This window comes from Crotalus tigris, unplaced genomic scaffold (genome assembly GCF_016545835.1).
Source record: "Crotalus tigris isolate CLP2741 ecotype Arizona unplaced genomic scaffold, ASM1654583v1 scf7180000018806.1695572, whole genome shotgun sequence".
Taxonomy (NCBI): Eukaryota; Metazoa; Chordata; class Lepidosauria; order Squamata; family Viperidae; genus Crotalus; species Crotalus tigris.
The window spans coordinates 40,872-47,053 of record NW_024097205.1 but is presented as its reverse complement, the minus strand read 5'-3'; positions in this window follow the sequence as shown (position 1 = coordinate 47,053).

Genomic DNA, 6,182 nt, shown 5'->3' with positions numbered 1-6,182 from the left:
GGTTCATTGTGACAGGGAGATTGGTATAAAATTGGACTTTTAGGGTGTCTCTATACATGGGATCTATCATACCTGGAAGCACAAACACTCCTTGTTCCCGAGCAACAGGTGTGGGAAGGATTATTGCCTCCGTTTCCAGAGGCAAGGGTCCAGAATAAAGGGTTTCAGCAACCGTGAGTAGGTTAGGAAAAGTAACAGAAAGATCAGAAGCCAATTTTAAATCAATGCCAGAAAAATATTGTGAAGCAGAAGTGAAGTCTGAAAAGGATGCAGCCTTTGGAGAGGGGTTAGCTGCAGACCCCTCTGTTAGTTTCCCCGATTGGACTGAGAGGAACGGCACTGATTGGCCCAATGAAAACCCTTTTTACATTTTGGGCACACAGTTTTGGGCTTGGCTCCGGGAATGGCAGCGGGTCGAGCCGCGCCACCTCCTGGGGCTCTGCATTGCTTTTTAAAATGACCAGGTTTTCCACAATTGAAGCAAGTGCCTTGGGGTTGATTCCCCTTTTGGATTCCGGCTGCAAGAGTGTCCATTTGAAAAGCATTGGTTCCCACAATGCGGCAGGCTTTAAGAAAGTCTGCTAGGGTGGCCATGGGACTGGAAACAAGTGGTTTAAGAATGGACTGGCAGTCCGCATTTGCATGTTCATAAGCCAATTTTATGAGGATTTCATTTGCTGCATCTCTGTTTGAAATTTGACGCTCAATGGCAACTTGCAGATGATTCACAAAGTCTGCATAGGATTCAGTTGCAGTTTGGCGAATGGCAGAAAAAGATTGAATCGGGGTGCCAGACTCATCAACACGAGCCATGGCAGAAAGAACACAAGTAGTAATGATCGGAAATGCAAAGGGGGTGAAAGTTTGAGCCTGAGCATTAAGGGTAGCAAAATTGCCTTCACCAAAGAGTTGTTCTGCTGTCCATTGTGAACCTGGGTGATTAGCTCTGTTTTGTGCCTCTCTCTTATATTCAGATTCAAAAACTACGTATTGCGTTCCGTTAAGAAGCATGCGGAACAGATCTTTCCAATCTTGAGGCAACATTCAATATGCACTAGCAACTGAGTGTATCAGTCCTCTAGTATAGGGACTGGTTATGCCATAATCTTTTGTAGCCTTTTTCAATTCTCGTATCATAGCCAGGGGAAGTGCTTCCCAATCAACCACTATGCCTGCTGCAGTCTGTTGGTAAGTAACAGGGAACAACTCTGTCTTGGATAGTTCAGAAACGCTTAAATCACCATTGTTTAAAGCCTTTTGAAAAGCACCATGGATGATTCCGGGCCGGGAGACAGGCGGCAACATGGCAGGAACAGGAGAGGCTGTTTGTTGTTTATCAGGATCCATAAAATTTGCAGGGGCCGAAGGAGGGTTAAAACCAGCTCCAGGGGGCAAGGGAGTGGCCAACATAACAGACGGACTTTTATACGGTGGAGGGTCTAATAAAGGCTGATGAGGCGAGTCAGCATGGGTTTGAATCAGGGATAGGCAATTTTCCAAAGACACAAAATCTCTGGGGGGGCTCTCGGAGACTGATGGAGGACGGCGCCGATTTTCCTCCATGTATCTACTTTTAAAGATCCAGACTCCGGATAGGATGAGCAGTTAGCCCATACGTAAGCAAGCAATTTAACAGCCTCAGATTTAGAAAGGTGACGGGTTAATTTCTGTTCCTGATCAGTAAGATATTTTTTCCTGCCAAGTAGCCTCAGCTCTTCCACATGCTGCTTTTGAGCATGAGACATTCCACCCCCCATACTTACGAAGAGGAGTCAGTTGCCAGCAACTTCGTCGGGTGCACCAAGCCTATTCCAGGCGATAAGTAAAGGGTCGGCAGGGACGTATCCCTCAGTGGATCACGTCGGGGTCACCAGATGTGGTGGTTTCCCATGGAGAATGAGACACGCACGCAGGTATCTCGGGATGGGAGCCCAGAGCTGACTCCAACACCCTATTTTATTGTTACTATAGTTTTTACATCACACAGCGTAATCAAAAGACGTATATAGGGGGTGGTTACAATGTATCGCATAACAGACACTCTCCAGATGCAAGGCTATGCAGGTGTTCTTATCAGAGCCTGTCCAAATGGCTGATGAATGTATTCTGTGTCTGGAGCAGTCTGTTTGTTATCTCAAGGCCTTTGTGGGAGCATGTCCATGGACATATTTGTGCAATTAATTCCACATTAAACTAGACATACCCAATTCCAGAATCATTCTTCATATGTTTTAGTTTCCAGTCCCCAAATCATCTTTGTTGCTCTTCTCCGTATTCTTTCTAGAGTCTCAACATCTTTTTTACATCGTGGTGACCAAAACTGGATGCAGTATTCCAAGTGTGGCCTTACCAAGGTGTTGTAAAGTGGTATTAACATCTCATGGGGTGTTAATTCTATCCCTTCATTAATGCAGCCTAGCACTGTGCTGACTTTTTGGGCAGCTGTAGCACACTGCTGGCTCATATTTAAAAGATTGTCTACTAGGACTCCAAGATCCCTCTCACAGTTACTACTATTGAGCAAAGTACCACCTATACTGTACCTGTGCATTTGGTTTTCCTTGACTAAATGTAAAACCTTACTTTTTTCACCATTGAATTTCATTTTGTTAGATAGTGCCCAATGTTCAAGTCTGTCAAGATCCTTCTGTATCTTAAGTCTATTCTGGAGTGTTAGCTATTCCTGCCAGCTTGGTGTTGTCTGCAAATTTGATGAGTTCCCCATCTATCCCCTCATCCAAATCATTGATGTTGAAGAGTACTGGGCCCAGAACAGAGCCCTGGGGCACTCCACTACACACTTCCCTCCATGTCGAATAAGCTTATTCACTTTCAATAACATAATCAGGCTGTAACTAAAATAGACAATTACATTTGACCTATGATATATAGAATTATTGCTTTCATGTGTCTCATGATGCTACCCTTGAGTAGTAGTAATTTCAGGAATTCCAACATTTATCTGGAGATTAACTTCTATAGAAGGAAGTCATTGGAGTCTTATATCTGTGGTACAAGGTTTATTCATCCTGAACATAGAAAAATGATTAGTATGCCAGATTTCTGGCACCAGCTTCAGGTATATCTGCCTAAAATGATAGACTAGGAGCAGGACTTATGTTAACATCTTTTATCAGAAGTCTTGGACTTAAGGCACTCTGTTTATAATGTGAAATCTCTAACTAAGATACTGATATCTAGTTGGGTGTGGGGATGAAGAAAGTTTGGGATAGGTTTCCATCTAGTACCTGATGTCCTTGTTATTTAGAAACCATTCACCAAATGGAAAGAATTCTGGAGGAAAGTGTATCATAAACATGGACAAAATGTATAATACCTTTATAAGTTTCAATCCATGAGAGGAATGCTGAGAATAGCTGAGGATAAAAAATTTAAACCATGAGATAGACTGGAAGATATGTTTTACATAAATTTACAATTTGGTGAAATGTATTAAAATTAAACATATAACTGGAAAGAAAGCCTGGAGCAAATCTAGCCTTAAGTAATCAGAAATGGGTAGTTCACAGCAGTAAACTGTTGCTAGTCTTCCCTGCTATGTATGATAAATTGTAATGTAGTTTACAATCAAGCCGAGTGTTCAAGAAAAGTGTATTTACCCACATGCTGACACTGGAATATTTAAATTAACAAAACCATCTCTTTAGAGCTCTTGTGGGGGAAATATTCAACATTTGTCTGCATGTCATTCACATACCTCCAACAGCTTTTGAAGAAAGGGGAAAACACAACACAGCAAGGGTTTTACCTGCAATTCATAGACATATGCAAGACTTTAGGGGAATTTAATGATTTCAGCAATAAGAAAATTCCTTTATGGTGCACAGCCATCAAGTTTAGTAACACACCTTATTGGAAACTGTCTCTGTTTTTTCTTAGTCAATCTGTATGGAAAACATTGTAGGCGTATTTCATTACTGCAGTGTTTATAAAATCAGATGGAAGCTATGGAAGAAAAGAAGTAGATCAAGAAGACAGGGAGAAAAGAGTTGCTTTATTTTACATTATTTGCTAGTTTACAGAGTAGTATCTTCATAGCCAAAGATTAAAGGTATCCAAATCTCTCATATTAATCATGATTAGTGAATCCCAGTGAGGTTACTTTGGGGAAAATGAAGAAGTCCCACTTGAGAGACATTCAGTCATTATCTCATCATGGATTGCCTACTGATTTCTTACAAGAATGAAAAGTAGGTGGCAGTCTCCAGTAGGTGTAATAAGGTATAACAACATGGGTCTTCTGAATAGCCATCAAGAGCCTGAACTATAGCCGAAGAAACAATCATTTGCTCCTCAGCCAGCCAATCAAGACGAAACACCTTTTCTTTTGCTGAACTATTCCCCTCCAGTTTATTCAATAGCTGTAATTTTTTTCTGATTCCAACTTTCCTCACAGAGTGTCTGCTCACTTGGGAGACATCAAGGCCCCAGGCATTACCCACATAGGACAAATCCTTTTAGGGGTCAGGAATAGAGTTTCATAAATTGCTCCTTCTAATCTCTCTTTGGGGTCTTCACTTCTCTTTAGTGGATAGCCATAACTGAGGTGCTACCTAAAAGCTCTGTCTGCCTATTGTATATCACAATACACAATTTGGCAACAAGTAGAGGAGCTGTTGCTGGATGAACCTCTGCAGGTGGTCCTTGACTTACAACCATTTGTTTAGTGACTATAGGAAAAGCTCTTGAAACACTGACGTACAACTGGACCTCACACTTACCATTGTCACAGCATCCCCAGGATCGAGTGATCAAAGTTTGGGCATTTGGCAATCAGCATGTTATTTACAACAGTTGCAGCTTCTGGGGGGGTCACATGATCACCCTTTGAGACTTTCCCAGCTGGCTTCCAACAACAAGATCAATGGGGAAATTTGGATTCACTTAACAATCATAGCAAAAACAACCACCTTAGTTAGCAACCACCTTCTCTTGCTCCCAGTTGTGGTCATAAGCCAAGCACTGTCAGTACTTTATTTCTTTTTTCTAGCCCTGGCCTAGGACAGTCATCCCTGGCAACCTTCATTCTGATTAACTTTCCATGCATAGTTATGTTTCCCCCCCCCTAGTTATTATAGTTACTGGTAGAATGCAGCAAACAAGTGAAGCAACAAAATATAATAGTAATTATGCAGTTAAAGCAATTGCCCACATTATGGTGATTAAAATAAACTAAACATAAAAAAGAAAAAAGAACACGAAAAAAGAAAATATATATTATATTTTTGTGTATTTATGTGTATGTGTTTCTTTGTGTATCTCCATTCTTTAAACTTATTAAATCTAGACCACATAGAAACATATTGCTCCATTTTCTCATTTCCACAATATAAAGACATTTTGAAAATGGATAACAAACACATTTTAATTATTTTTTTTATTTTTTCATTCAATTTTTATAACTGCCCAACTCAATCAAGTGATTTTCTTGAATATTTCCATCTAGAATTATTTCCTTTGCCAAATCTAGCCTTGATAAAGTCCAAGCTCTCTATTTACTTAGCAACATCATAAGGTATAATACATGCATACATACATACATACATACATACATACATACATACATACATATATTGCTCGCACAAGCACGAAGCCGAAGACCCCAGCCTGAAGATGAGGGACCTCGTCAAAACATCGCCAAGATACTCTGAATCTTACACTGGAAAAGACCCGAATACACCAAGACCTGCATATATATAGAGAGAGAGGTCTTGGACAAATATTGCACCTCTCTGCAATACAGGGATAAAAACCTGAACCAACTCAGGGTTTAAATAACAACAACAACAAAAACAAAAACAACAATAATAATAATAATATTGGAAGGGACTTTGGAGGACATCTAGTCCAATCCCCTGCTCAGGTAGGAAACCCTATACCATTTCGGACAAATGGCTGACAAGTCTCTTCTTAAAAACTTCCAGTGTTGGAGCATTCACCACTTCTGGAGGCAGGTTTTCCACTGGTTAATTGTTCTAACTGTCAGGAAATTTCTCCTTAGTTCTAGGTTGCTCCTCTCCTTGATTAGTTTCCATCCATTGCTTCTTGTCCTGCCTTCAGGTGCTTTGGAAAATAGTTTGACTCCCTCTTCTTTGTGGCAACCCCTGAGATATTGGAACACTGCTATCATGTCCCCCCTCGTCCTTCTCTTCATTAAACTA